General features: G+C 49.3%; 1 non-coding gene across 1 annotated transcript; it reads left to right on the forward strand.

The window, feature by feature from the left end:
* Positions 1-10,833: 10,833 nt before the first annotated feature.
* Positions 10,834-10,905, forward strand: Trnag-ucc. The gene has a single exon. It is a non-coding gene; the product is annotated as a tRNA-Gly (tRNA).
* Positions 10,906-14,855: the final 3,950 nt, after the last annotated feature.

Raw genomic sequence — 14,855 nt, forward strand, 5'->3', positions numbered from 1 at the left:
CGGTGGGTGGGTGGGTGAGTGAGTGAGTGAGTGAGTGAGTGAGTGGGTGAGTGAGTGAGTGGGTGGGTGAGTGAGTGGGTGGGTGAGTGAGTGGGTGGGTGAGTGAGTGAGTGAGTGAGTGGGTGAGTGAGTGAGTGGGTGAGTGAGTGGGTGAGTGAGTGAGTGAGTGGGTGAATGAGTGAGTGGGTGAGTGAGTGAGTGGGTGAGTGAGTGAGTGGGTGAGTGAGTGAGTGGGTGAGTGAGTGAGTGGGTGAGTGGGTGAGTGAGTGAGTGGGTGAGTGAGTGAGTGAGTGAGTGGGTGAGTGGGTGCGTGGGTGGGTGGGTGAGTGAGTGAGTGAGTGGGTGGGTGAGTGAGTGAGTGAGAGTGGGTGAGTGAGTGAGTGAGTGCGTGAGCGAGCGAGCGAGTGAGCGAGGGAGGGAGTGAGGGAGGCAGGAAGGAAGTGAGTGAGGCAGGAAGGAAGTGAGTGAGTGAGTGAGTGAGTGAGGGAGGGAGTGAGTGAGGGAGTGAGTGACTGAGTAAGTGATCGAGTGAGTAGGTGGGTGGGCGGGTAGAGCGAGTGGGTGGAGTGTGTGTGTGGAGTGAGTGGGTGGAGCGTGTGAGACGTGTGGAATATGACAGAGGCCAAAAACGCACTAATTATAGAGAACAAACATTGAAGCAGCAATTAACACAACTTCTAAATATGCACCCACAAATTCTCGATATAGCAATTGAATCAAGATCTGCAAATACATCTAAAAAGGAATAAGAGATAATATTTTCATGCATGCATAAAGTGTTGTGTAAAAACGCTGCCAGACATTTCATTGAGTTGAAAATGTACATATTTGTTATTTTTGTTATGTTCTTGTGTTTCATTTGTATATATACTGTGCCTTCCTTTTAAAAACTGCGCCACTCTAAAACCTGTATGGGGTACGGGACCTGGGTCAGGTGTATCGGTACACCTCTTGTCCCTTCCATCCCAAAATAAAGTGGCAAATAAATACAAATACAAATACAAAAATGCCAGACGGCGGCGAAGAAGCGCGCAGCGTAGGCTCCTTATACCGGTCACGTGGACATTGCTGAGCGCCGAGTAGAAACGTTGCTGACGTCACTAGTTAGTTAGTGAGTGTGTGAGTGAGTGAGAGAGTGAGTGAGTGAGTAAGTGAGTGAGTAAGTGAGTAAGTGAGTGGGTGAGTGAGTGAGTGAGTGAGTGCATGAGTGAGTGAGTGAGTGAGTGAGTGAGTGGATGAGTGAGTGAGTGAGTGAGTGAGTGGGTGAGTGGGTGAGTGACTGAGTGGGTGAGCAGGTGAGTGAGTGAGTGAGTGAGTGAGTGAGTGGGTCAGTGTGTGAGTGACTGAGTGAGTGAGTGGGGGAGTGACAGAGTGAATGGGTGGGTTAGTGAGTGATTGAGTGAGTGGCTGAGTGAGTGAGTTAGTGAGTGTGTGAGTGAGTGAGTGAGTGAGTGAGTGAGTGAGTGAGTGGGTGAGTGGAGTGTGTGGGTGGAGTAAGTGGGTGGGTGAGTGGGTGGGTGAGTGGGTGGAGTGAGTGGGTGGAGTGAGTGAGTGAGTGAGTGAGTGAGTAAGTGAGTGAGTGAGTGAGTCAGTGATTGAGTGAGTGAGTGAGTGAAGCGCGAGACACGTGGACGGCACAATCGTCCGATCCGACGTCCGATCCGACAGTCCGAACGCCGCTCCAAATCGCCGCACGCGACGGTTTGAGACACACGCTTCCGGTGGGTGGGTGGGTGGGTGAGTGAGTGAGTGAGTGGGTGGGTCAGTGAGTGAGTGGGTGGGTGAGTGAGTGGGTGAGTGGGTGAGTGAGTGAGTGGGTGAGTGAGTGAGTGGGTGAGTGGGTGCGTGGGTGGGTGGGTGAGTGAGTGGGTGGGTGAGTGAGTGAGTGATTGAGTGGGTGAGTGAGTGAGTGGGGAGTGAGTGAGTGGGTGAGTGAGTGAGTGAGTGGGTGAGTGATTGGGTGAGTGAGTGGGTGAGTGAGTGAGTGGGTGAGTGAGTGAGTAAGTGGGTGAGTGAGTGAGTGAGTGAGTGAGTGAGTGGGTGAGTGGGTGAGTGGGTGAGTGAGTGAGTGGGTGAGTGAGTGAGTGGGTGGGTGAGTGAGTGGGTGGGTGAGTGAGTGGGTAAGTGAGTGAGTGGGTAGGTGAGTGAGTGAGTGGGTGAGTGAGTGGGTGAGTGAGTGAGTGGGTGAGTGAGTGGGTGGGTGAGTGAGTGAGTAAGTGGGTGAGTGAGTGGGTCAGTGAGTGGGTGAGTGAGTGAGTGAGTGAGTGGGTGAGTGAGTCAGTGGGTGAGTGAGTGAGTGATTGAGTTGTCAGTGAGTGATTGGGTGGGTGAGTGAGTGGGTGAGTGGGTGAGTGAGTGAGTGGGTGAGTGAGTGAGTGGGTGAGTGGGTGCGTGGGTGGGTGGGTGAGTGAGTGGGTGGGTGAGTGAGTGAGTGATTGAGTGGTTGAGTGAGTGAGTGGGTGAGTGAGTGAGTGGGTGAGTGAGTGAGTGAGGGGGTGAGTGAGTGGGTGAGTGAGTGGGTGAGTGAGTGAGTGGGTGAGTGAGCGAGTGAGTGAGTGGGTGAGTGAGTGAGTGAGTGAGTGAGTGAGTGGGTGGGTGAGTGAGTTGGTGGGTGAGTGAGTGGGTGGGTGAGTGAGTGAGTGAGTGGGTTAGTGAGTGAGTGGGTGAGTGAGTGGGTGAGTGAGTGAGTGAGTGGGTGAGTGAGTGAGTGGGTGAGTGAGTGAGTGAGTGAGTGGGTGAGTGAGTGAGTGGGTGAGTGAGTGAGTGGGTGAGTGAGTGAGTGAGTGGATGAGTGAGTGGGTGAGTGAGTCAGTGAGTGGGTGAGTGAGTGAGTGGGTGAGTGAGAGGGTGAGTGACTGAGTGAGTGGGTGAGTGAGTGAGTGGGTGAGTGGGTGAGTGAGTGGGTGGGTGAGTGAGTGGGTGGGTGAGTGAGTGAGTGGGTGAGTGAGTGAGTGGGTGAGTGTGTGGGTGAGTGAGTGAGTGGGTGAGTGAGTGGGTGAGTGAGTGAGTGAGTGGGTGAGTGAGTGAGTGGGTGAGTGAGTGAGTGGGTGATTGAGTGAGTGGGTGAGTGGGTGAGTGAGTGAGTGGGTGAGTGAGTGAGTGAGTGAGTGAGTGAGTGAGTGAGTGAGTGAGTGAGTGAGTGAGTGAGTCAGTGAGTGAGTGGGTGAGTGAGTGAGTGAGTGAGTGGGTGAGTGAGTGAGTGAGTGAGTGAGTGGGTGAGTGGTTGAGTGAGTGAGTGGGTGGGTGGGTGAGTGAGTGAGTGAGTGAGTGAGTGGGTGGGTGAGTGGGTGAGTGGGCGAGTGGGTGAGTGAGTAGGTGAGTGAGTGAGTGGGTAAGTGAGTGAGTGAGTGGGTGAGTGAGTGAGTGGGTGAGTGAGTGAGTGGGTGAGGGAGTGAGTGGGTGAGTGAGTGAGTGAGTGGGTGGGTGAGTGAGTGGGTGAGTGAGTGGGTGAGTGGGTGATTTAGTGAGTGGGTGAGTGAGTGGGTGAGAGAGTGAGTGGGTGGCTGGAGTGAGTGGGTGGAGTGAGTGGGTGGAGTGGGTGGGTGGAGTGAGTGGGTGGAGTGAGTGGGTGGGTGAGTGGGTGAAGTGTGTGGGTGGAGTGAGTGAGTGAGTGAGTGAGTGAATGAGTGAGTGAGTGAGTGAAGCGCGAGACACATGGACGGCACAATCGTCCGATCCGACGTCCGATCCGACAGTCCGAACGCCGCTCCAAATCGCCGCACGCGACGGTTTGAGACACACGCTTCCGGTGGGTGGGTGGGTGAGTGAGTGAGTGAGTGAGTGAGTGAGTGAGTGGGTGAGTGAGTGAGTGGGTGGGTGAGTGAGTGGGTGGGTGAGTGAGTGGGTGGGTGAGTGAGTGAGTGAGTGAGTGGGTGAGTGAGTGAGTGGGTGAGTGAGTGGGTGAGTGAGTGAGTGAGTGGGTGAATGAGTGAGTGGGTGAGTGAGTGAGTGGGTGAGTGAGTGAGTGGGTGAGTGAGTGAGTGGGTGAGTGAGTGAGTGGGTGAGTGGGTGAGTGAGTGAGTGGGTGAGTGAGTGAGTGAGTGAGTGGGTGAGTGGGTGCGTGGGTGGGTGGGTGAGTGAGTGAGTGAGTGGGTGGGTGAGTGAGTGAGTGAGAGTGGGTGAGTGAGTGAGTGAGTGCGTGAGCGAGCGAGCGAGTGAGCGAGGGAGGGAGTGAGGGAGGCAGGAAGGAAGTGAGTGAGGCAGGAAGGAAGTGAGTGAGTGAGTGAGTGAGTGAGGGAGGGAGTGAGTGAGGGAGTGAGTGACTGAGTAAGTGATCGAGTGAGTAGGTGGGTGGGCGGGTAGAGCGAGTGGGTGGAGTGTGTGTGTGGAGTGAGTGGGTGGAGCGTGTGAGACGTGTGGAATATGACAGAGGCCAAAAACGCACTAATTATAGAGAACAAACATTGAAGCAGCAATTAACACAACTTCTAAATATGCACCCACAAATTCTCGATATAGCAATTGAATCAAGATCTGCAAATACATCTAAAAAAAGGAATAAGAGATAATATTTTCGTGCATGCATAAAGTGTTGTGTAAAAACGCTGCCAGACATTTCATTGAGTTGAAAATGTACATATTTGTTATTTTTGTTATGTTCTTGTGTTTCATTTGTATATATACTGTGCCTTCCTTTTAAAAACTGCGCCACTCTAAAACCTGTATGGGGTACGGGACCTGGGTCAGGTGTATCGGTACACCTCTTGTCCCTTCCATCCCAAAATAAAGTGGCAAATAAATACAAATACAAATACAAAAATGCCAGACGGCGGCGAAGAAGCGCGCAGCGTAGGCTCCTTATACCGGTCACGTGGACATTGCTGAGCGCCGAGTAGAAACGTTGCTGACGTCACTAGTTAGTTAGTGAGTGTGTGAGTGAGTGAGAGAGTGAGTGAGTGAGTGAGTGAGTGAGTAAGTGAGTAAGTGAGTGAGTAAGTGAGTGGGTGAGTGAGTGAGTGAGTGAGTGCATGAGTGAGTGAGTGAGTGAGTGAGTGAGTGGATGAGTGAGTGAGTGAGTGAGTGAGTGGGTGAGTGGGTGAGTGACTGAGTGGGTGAGCAGGTGAGTGAGTGAGTGAGTGAGTGAGTGAGTGGGTCAGTGTGTGAGTGACTGAGTGAGTGAGTGGGGGAGTGACTGAGTGAATGGGTGGGTTAGTGAGTGATTGAGTGAGTGGCTGAGTGAGTGAGTTAGTGAGTGTGTGAGTGAGTGAGTGAGTGAGTGAGTGAGTGAGTGAGTGAGAGAGTGAGTGGGTGAGTGGAGTGGGTGGGTGGAGTAAGTGGGTGGGGTGAGTGGGTGGGGTGAGTGGGTGGGTGAGTGGGTGGAGTGAGTGGGTGGAGTGAGTGAGTGAGTGAGTGAGTGAGTAAGTGAGTGAGTGAGTGAGTCAGTGATTGAGTGAGTGAGTGAGTGAAGCGCGAGACACGTGGACGGCACAATCGTCCGATCCGACGTCCGATCCGACAGTCCGAACGCCGCTCCAAATCGCCGCACGCGACGGTTTGAGACACACGCTTCCGGTGGGTGGGTGGGTGGGTGAGTGAGTGAGTGAGTGGGTGGGTCAGTGAGTGAGTGGGTGGGTGAGTGAGTGGGTGAGTGGGTGAGTGAGTGAGTGGGTGAGTGAGTGAGTGGGTGAGTGGGTGCGTGGGTGGGTGGGTGAGTGAGTGGGTGGGTGAGTGAGTGAGTGATTGAGTGGGTGAGTGAGTGAGTGGGGAGTGAGTGAGTGGGTGAGTGAGTGAGTGAGTGGGTGAGTGAGTGGGTGAGTGAGTGGGTGAGTGAGTGAGTGGGTGAGTGAGTGAGTAAGTGGGTGAGTGAGTGAGTGAGTGAGTGAGTGAGTGGGTGAGTGGGTGAGTGGGTGAGTGAGTGAGTGGGTGAGTGAGTGAGTGGGTGGGTGAGTGAGTGGGTGGGTGAGTGAGTGGGTAAGTGAGTGAGTGGGTGGGTGAGTGAGTGAGTGGGTGAGTGAGTGGGTGAGTGAGTGAGTGGGTGAGTGAGTGGGTGGGTGAGTGAGTGAGTAAGTGGGTGAGTGAGTGGGTCAGTGAGTGGGTGAGTGAGTGAGTGAGTGAGTGGGTGAGTGAGTCAGTGGGTGAGTGAGTGATTGAGTTGTCAGCGAGTGATTGGGTGGGTGAGTGAGTGGGTGAGTGGGTGAGTGAGTGAGTGGGTGAGTGAGTGAGTGGGTGAGTGGGTGCGTGGGTGGGTGGGTGAGTGAGTGGGTGGGTGAGTGAGTGAGTGATTGAGTGGTTGAGTGAGTGAGTGGGTGAGTGAGTGAGTGGGTGAGTGAGTGAGTGAGGGGGTGAGTGAGTGGGTGAGTGAGTGGGTGAGTGAGTGAGTGGGTGAGTGAGCGAGTGAGTGAGTGGGTGAGTGAGTGAGTGAGTGAGTGAGTGAGTGAGTGGGTGGGTGAGTGAGTTGGTGGGTGAGTGAGTGGGTGGGTGAGTGAGTGAGTGAGTGGGTTAGTGAGTGAGTGGGTGAGTGAGTGGGTGAGTGAGTGAGTGAGTGGGTGAGTGAGTGAGTGGGTGAGTGAGTGAGTGGGTGAGTGAGTGAGTGAGTGGGTGAGTGAGAGAGTGGGTGAGTGAGTGAGTGGGTGAGTGAGTGAGTGGGTGAGTGAGTGAGTGGGTGGGTGAGTGAGTGAGTGAGTGGGTGAGTGAGTGAGTGGGTGAGTGAGTGAGTGAGTGAGTGGATGAGTGAGTGGGTGAGTGAGTCAGTGAGTGGGTGAGTGAGTGAGTGGGTGAGTGAGAGGGTGAGTGACTGAGTGAGTGGGTGAGCGAGTGAGTGGGTGAGTGGGTGAGTGAGTGGGTGGGTGAGTGAGTGGGTGGGTGAGTGAGTGAGTGGGTGAGTGAGTGAGTGGGTGAGTGTGTGGGTGAGTGAGTGAGTGGGTGAGTGAGTGGGTGAGTGAGTGAGTGAGTGGGTGAGTGAGTGAGTGGGTGAGTGAGTGAGTGGGTGAGTGAGTGAGTGGGTGAGTGGGTGAGTGAGTGAGTGGGTGAGTGAGTGAGTGAGTGAGTGGGTGAGTGAGTGAGTGAGTGAGTGAGTGAGTGAGTGAGTGAGTGAGCGAGTGAGTGAGTGAGTGGGTGAGTGAGTGAGTGAGTGGGTGAGTGAGTGAGTGAGTGAGTGAGTGAGTGGGTGAGTGGTTGAGTGAGTGAGTGGGTGGGTGGGTGAGTGAGTGAGTGAGTGAGTGAGTGGGTGGGTGAGTGGGTGAGTGGGCGAGTGGGTGAGTGAGTAGGTGAGTGAGTGAGTGGGTAAGTGAGTGAGTGAGTGGGTGAGTGAGTGAGTGGGTGAGTGAGTGAGTGGGTGAGGGAGTGAGTGGGTGAGTGAGTGAGTGAGTGGGTGGGTGAGTGAGTGGGTGAGTGGGTGATTTAGTGAGTGGGTGAGTGAGTGGGTGAGAGAGTGAGTGGGTGGCTGGAGTGAGTGGGTGGAGTGGGTGGGTGGAGTGAGTGGGTGGAGTGAGTGGGTGGGTGAGTGGGTGGAGTGTGTGGGTGGAGTGAGTGAGTGAGTGAGTGAGTGAATGAGTGAGTGAGTGAGTGAAGCGCGAGACACATGGACGGCACAATCGTCCGATCTGACGTCCGATCCGACAGTCCGAACGCCGCTCCAAATCGCCGCACGCGACGGTTTGAGACACACGCTTCCGGTGGGTGGGTGGGTGAGTGAGTGAGTGAGTGAGTGAGTGAGTGGGTGAGTGAGTGAGTGGGTGGGTGAGTGAGTGGGTGGGTGAGTGAGTGGGTGGGTGAGTGAGTGAGTGAGTGAGTGGGTGAGTGAGTGAGTGGGTGAGTGAGTGGGTGAGTGAGTGAGTGAGTGGGTGAATGAGTGAGTGGGTGAGTGAGTGAGTGGGTGAGTAAGTGAGTGGGTGAGTGAGTGAGTGGGTGAGTGAGTGAGTGGGTGAGTGGGTGAGTGAGTGAGTGGGTGAGTGAGTGAGTGAGTGAGTGGGTGAGTGGGTGCGTGGGTGGGTGGGTGAGTGAGTGAGTGAGTGGGTGGGTGAGTGAGTGAGTGAGTGAGAGTGGGTGAGTGAGTGAGTGAGTGCGTGAGCGAGCGAGCGAGTGAGCGAGGGAGGGAGTGAGGGAGGCAGGAAGGAAGTGAGTGAGGCAGGAAGGAAGTGAGTGAGTGAGTGAGTGAGTGAGGGAGGGAGTGAGTGAGGGAATGAGTGACTGAGTAAGTGATCGAGTGAGTAGGTGGGTGGGCGGGTAGAGCGAGTGGGTGGAGTGTGTGTGTGGAGTGAGTGGGTGGAGCGTGTGAGACGTGTGGAATATGACAGAGGCCAAAAACGCACTAATTATAGAGAACAAACATTGAAGCAGCAATTAACACAACTTCTAAATATGCACCCACAAATTCTCGATATAGCAATTGAATCAAGATCTGCAAATACATCTAAAAAAAGGAATAAGAGATAATATTTTCGTGCATGCATAAAGTGTTGTGTAAAAACGCTGCCAGACATTTCATTGAGTTGAAAATGTACATATTTGTTATTTTTGTTATGTTCTTGTGTTTCATTTGTATATATACTGTGCCTTCCTTTTAAAAACTGCGCCACTCTAAAACCTGTATGGGGTACGGGACCTGGGTCAGGTGTATCGGTACACCTCTTGTCCCTTCCATCCCAAAATAAAGTGGCAAATAAATACAAATACAAATACAAAAATGCCAGACGGCGGCGAAGAAGCGCGCAGCGTAGGCTCGTTATACCAGTCACGTGGACATTGCTGAGCGCCGAGTAGAAACGTTGCTGACGTCACCCGTTACGCTTGCCCGGAAAAGTAAAAACAAACAGAAAGAGGCAATGTTGAGGACGTTTAGCTCAATGTTGGCTACGCCCACGCCGTAGCCTTGACTGCGCTGTTGGTCGCCTCAATTCGCCCGCTAGAGTCCACTGGTTTCGGCAACTTGGCTCATTTCAAAATTTGCCGCCAAACCATTTGAGAAACATTTAGACAAAGCTAGGTCCTAATATTTGACGTCTGGTCTTCCTATGTAATACTAAAAACGACGGCATTGATTTTTTTTAAACAAAAATGAAGCGGAGTTGCCATTTAAAGAGGAAAAAAAACGTTAATTTTTATAGCAAGAAATAAACTACGCATTTCTGAACGCTCAGTTTCCACCACAATATGGAGGTAGCAGATTAAAAATTGGCAGGTATTATAAATTTCATCTTACAGTGCAGCGCTAGTGTCAAAACTTGCAGTTATTTAATTCCGAATTCATAAGCGACTTCTGGAAATTCACGGTGAGAAGATGTATCCCGTTCTCAATAAGTAGCGGACCCCGCTCACCTCCCTGCATTCGTAGGCATTGTTGTTCGTCATTTCCTTATCGAAGATGTCCGAAAATCGCTTGAAACTCATTGAAGCGGATAACCCTGAGTTCTAAAACTTTGCCATCTGGCCCCAAATGCTAGCGCACATATGGACGGAGAGTAAGGGCTTGGCGCCATATAGCTTATTTTTGCGGCAAAGATTGTGAGGTTCTCTTTTCTTTTTAAAACGCCGTAACATAGCATGGCAACGAGGCTTGCGGTATAGTGCAAGCCTCGTTCATCTGCAAGTCCCGTCTCTGGTAGGATCCCTTGAAGTCCTTTACTTGGTTGCACCAACAGATTCAACCAGTCATTTCTGTTTATGCCTATAAGGAATTGAAATTTCTTTTCTACCAATATTGTTCTCAAAAGGGATAAACTTGTATTTTGTGCGAACCTTTCTCTTTCCTTCTGAGACGTTTTTTTCCCTCGCTCCCTTCAGTTTGGAAATACAGGCCACGAGCGCCTCTAATCCCGAAGTTTCATTTTCTGTTTACAATATGTTTTTGATTAACAATAACTCACTATTATGCTCAATGGGTTGACATTAACCGGGACCATAATTGAAGAAAAATCCCAAACTCTGCAAATATATTTATCGAAATGTTTCCGATACCAGATCAATGCAATCCTCCACGAATTATTTCAACATGGATATTGAATTCTCTAGTGTAAAATATCGATTCGTCATTGACTGGATTGTTATAAAATTATCTGGCGTATGTACGCCCGATAGTGCGATTCAAGAGTCCGTACGTGGATAAAACGTGCACTGCTGACAGGAAAGGATGTGAAGGGGCCCACGCTTCCTCTTTTTCCTCTCACAACAGCGCCTGTCAGTGCTGACACTGACAGGCGCTATTGGGCTGACACAAAAAAGTCTGTGCGGCTATGAACCGTACAGATGCCAGAGTACGACGCAGTGCCGAAAAGAAATTGTGGGAAGTTTTTTTTTATTTTTTTTATTTTGCCTTTTTCCGCAAGTCGATGCAGGCAATGTTTACAAGTTGTGAGCTGTGCTGTCGCGTGGACACGTGCAGAGTACAGCAGCCATCTTTGCTGTGCTGACACGTCTCAAAGAGTTGAAAACAATAAAGACTTTTTGTTTTGTTTTCTCTTTTTGTCATTTTTGGGCCTAAGCTTTTCCGAGTGCAGCGCAAACTATGATAGCCTTAGCAATGTCGCGCAAACAACATTTACGCATGACTTTGCCTCACTGTTCTATATTTTTGCCTAAATGGGTTGAAATGAAAACGAACAGGACATTCATTCATTATTAAATACGTTTTAGGCAAAGTTAACACAACGGTTTCCGAGCAAGCCTCTCTCGATACGGTGACCAGCTTCCGCCGATACAGTCTTGAGTGTCCCCTGTGTCCTTTTTTGTCACATTCTCTTTTGTGTGGCTGGATGGAGCGCGGCTACGGTGAGACGCCGAATGAAGAAGGAAGCTTTATTCAAAGGCATGACAAGGAAGCGACCTAATTCCGAAACCGGTCGCTTCGCTATTGAAAAATCTTGTTCCTGTACAACCGGCTGCCATTCACCCCTTTCTGCGTCGGTGGTATAGTGGTTAGCATAGCTGCCTTCCAAGCAGTTGACCCGGGTTCGATTCCCGGCCGACGCACACTTTTTTTCCATTTCCATTCAAACGACTCTTTCTTCAGTTCGTTCAGAGCGTCATCTTTAGTTTGCATACTTTGTCTGCGGGCAGATTGCGCCTGTTTGCGTTAGTTGTTGCTCCGGGAGATCATAAACGAAATCATAATAACAACAGATCGGGGCTTAATTAGAGAGGCATTTCAGATTAAAAAAAGAGACATGTTTTCATATATATGTTTTTATTTACCTATTATACCTTGAAGCATCCTACAAAAAAAGATACAAATATGATTGCAAAAAAAACAAAACAGGCGATGAAGTGCGTTATGCACATTCTGTATAACGTAACCACGCATAACGTAAGCACCTATCTTTTTAGCGTTCCACACATCGATTCAGTACAATGCAAACAAAACGTCGCTCTAACGTCTTTCCAATAAGCTATCAAGAACACATATTTTTACCTTTTTTATTATTATACTGACGGTGCAGTCGCTGTCCCCATCTGTTGGATGCTCCGTGCATCTGAAATGCGCGCTGAGGTCTCAGGACATTGACCCGAATGATCGCTGCGCTACGTTGCACCTCTGCTCACCCGCTAACGAACATGGGTCGGGGGAACCGCGGAACTCACCAATGTCCGCTGGCCCAGAAAGCACGAGAGAGAAACACCGAACATCGACCATTAAGCTTGGCAATCCTAGACACCTAACTTGGGCCTAATTCGGTTTTGTTCCAATGTTATAGTGCCGGATTTTTTTTTTTTTGCCCTCTCTTTGGCTTTTTTTTGACTCGTCACATATTTGCTAAAGTGCCAGACGGGAGTAAAAAAATGTAACGTATGAACCGAAGAACGAGCAGTGAGGTCTAAACGTGGCACTTGTTTGGCAAGTTATACTCAAAGATGCTAGATGACAGCAAAATACCAACTGTGAAGCCGATAGCTTTTACACTTGTTTGCCCGAACTATGGCCAAGAAAACCAGACTCTGTCCAAAGAAGGTCAACTTTGGCTCTACCTCGGCTTCTTAGGACTTTCAAAGCACTAAATCCCCCTCTCTCCTCCTCCTCCTCCTAAAAAAAAAGGTTTAAACATTTGTGCTTTAATAAAAATAGAAATACTTTTTTTTTGTGTAAAAGTCACACTCTTCGGTTAATTACTTTACATTTGCTTTCAGAAAAAAAAATGCAGAGCTGGAAAATGCCATGTCACGGGTCAGAAGCTACCGCTCTACAAGCGCAAAATTTACTAAGGAAATTCTGCGTCGCCGGGAATGTTGTCATGCAATCGTCAATCCGCTATCTGGTGGCTTAGACTCACGTGTCGCTTTGTATTAATCGAGTTAAAAAAAAAACATGTCGAGGGTGTCAATTAAATGAAATTAAAGTCGTTTTTATATTGGCCGGTCACATAACTGTTAGTTAAATAGCAGATGGACCCATAGCATGTTGGCTAGTTTAGGTTCATTAGAATAAGGAATGTGGGACACAGGCTACGTTTACATGGATGCGACTGCAGCGCATCGGATCCAGTTAACGAATCGAATCGGTCCATGTAAACCACTCGGATCGGATCGGATCGGATTCAATCCGATCCGCTGGGACGGGGTGGTTTGAGATGGTCAATCCGATTTGAGACTCTCCATGTATACGCTAGCGGATCGAATCGAGTTATCGAGCGAGGGATTACGGGAGCTTTGCTTCGCCTGCCGCTAGGCAAACCGGACACCTCGGAAACAATCTGAAGGTCACGAGATTTGTGTTGTGATCCTTCGACACGAGGTGCCGCTGCTGGTCGATTCGAATCCATGTAAACTTAGGGGTTGAAGTGGATCCGATTCGCTAACTGGATCCGATGCGCTGCTGTCGCATCCATGTAAACCTAGCCACAGAGTGAGTGTATTGGCGTCTGTACGTGTCCTAGTTTATGCTGGCGGTATTATTATTTCGTCGCTATTTATAATTTTTGTTGCTTTCTGTTTCTTCCTGCATAACCAAATCTGTCACATATATCTCTCTCTCTCCCTCTTTCTCTCTCTCGGTGGCTCGGAATCAAAAGGACCAGGTGCAGCAGGGATATTTATATTTAAGTATTATTTTATGAATCCAGTCTAAAATTACAAGACACCAATGTTTCATTGCCGACGAGTCTATTCGGAACAAAAAAATATTAGGCATAGTGCAGGTGGTTCAATTCGTTTTAACGTTTTCAAGTATTCGAATATTGAGTGCATGTCTCTGACTCATATAAATACCTTTATTTCCATGAGATTCATGGCCGCTTTGAAAAAAACAAAAAAGAAAGATAACGCGAACAGGCTGACGCGGGTGACGGTTGCAACGGTGGCAACCGATGGCTGCTAAGAAACACTTGGGCAAGCAAAAAGATGCACGAAAGGTTCTTCTAATCCAATACTGCTAAAGGAATCCAAAGGAGCGCATTTTAGCTGTGTTTCCAATCCAGAACCGATTTACTTCCGAGGAACGTATCACGTGAGAACGCAGACAGGACAACGCGGGACGCGAGTATATGTTTACCCAATGCAAATGTACAAAACCTTTAATCAGCAATAAGTTGGTGTACATTTTGAAAGACAGCTTTTGCGGACTTGGGAAGGGTCAGAATGGGAGTCCGTAACATCCCCTGGACACGGAGTTTACAATCGATGTGGCGCGTTCTGTACGTAAATATCTAGAAAATGCAGTTTAAAAGAAAGGGAATTAATTCACATGTCGTTTTTTTATTTTAAAAGGCTGGATTAAAAAAAATAAAAGCTTGTATGGACATCTTACTAAACAGCATAGGTTATGAATACTTTTTATTTGTATCCCGTATTTTTATTTTTATTTAGTTTGTTTTCTCCATTTTCTGAGGGAGGCAGAAATGCCAATTGCGTTAAGGTATTCTTTGCTACATTTTGCATTTAATATTATTTTTAAAAGGTAGGTAATAGAATCTAATATTATATTAAGGCGGGTCAATGATATCTACAGATTTCATTTAAAGTGAAAGTAAATTAGATGTTTCTTTTGAATTCGACGAGACTTCCTGGCGGCTGTTACATATTTTTTATACAAATATGTGACAGCTTAATTCAGGCGTCTCAAACATGCGGCCCGCGACTTTCTGGGGCGCGGTCCGCACCCATGTCACGGGCGCTACGTGTGCCCCAAATAAGTTCCATATCGTCGCTTTACTTCGGCTCCCAAGGAAGATCCTTTGATGGTACCTGTTCCCACATTTTGCACTATTTTAATTTATCATGGATTGAGTATTTCTTTGTCTAAATATTTGTTTCTCGGCGCTTTCCTACGTAAATCACCTACACGACTACCCCTTCTGCAATAGACTACAAGTGCGAGTGCTTATAGCCTGACGCATGTACGCCCCACGGCTGCCCAGACTCTTGCTCAGCATGAGCAGCTGCCAAAGATAAATGTATGAGCTCGGGCCGGCGGCGCAACCTTTTAAATATAGGTCAGGAAAGCAAACACTGTCGGATGAAGAGATATTTTGTCTTCATGCCTGTTGAGGCGAGTCAATTGTGCGGCTGACCAACGACAGTGTTCTTGTTTACGCTGGATTTGAAAATGCCAGCACATTGGCGTTTTTAACTCTTATCGCACCCGGTGTTGACCCAAAGTAATCGACTGAAAAACGTCGAGTTTACAGAAAACGGAGATCACAATGTCTCTTTAGAACGACTCTTGTGTGTCGCTTAGAGAGTCGGCTGCTGTGCAGCGTGAAACAGCATTGCTGCCCTTTTCTCGTACTAAATACAAAACTATAGTGCCCCCCCCCTCCCCTTGCTTTACGTTGGCCCTCGGCCTTTGGGGGTGGGCTACCTGGCCCCGCACTCGAGTGAGTTTGAGACTCCTAGCCTAATTGATCCCCGCAATTAAAGAAACCTCCTGTCAAAATGTTTAAACCTTGCAGTTTATAAAAAAAAATATATGCCCAGATTTTTGGCGTTTG

The sequence above is a fragment of the Ixodes scapularis genome, unplaced genomic scaffold (assembly GCF_016920785.2).
Source record: "Ixodes scapularis isolate PalLabHiFi unplaced genomic scaffold, ASM1692078v2 ptg000460l_1___fragment_1__unscaffolded, whole genome shotgun sequence".
NCBI classification, from domain to species: domain Eukaryota; kingdom Metazoa; phylum Arthropoda; class Arachnida; order Ixodida; family Ixodidae; genus Ixodes; species Ixodes scapularis.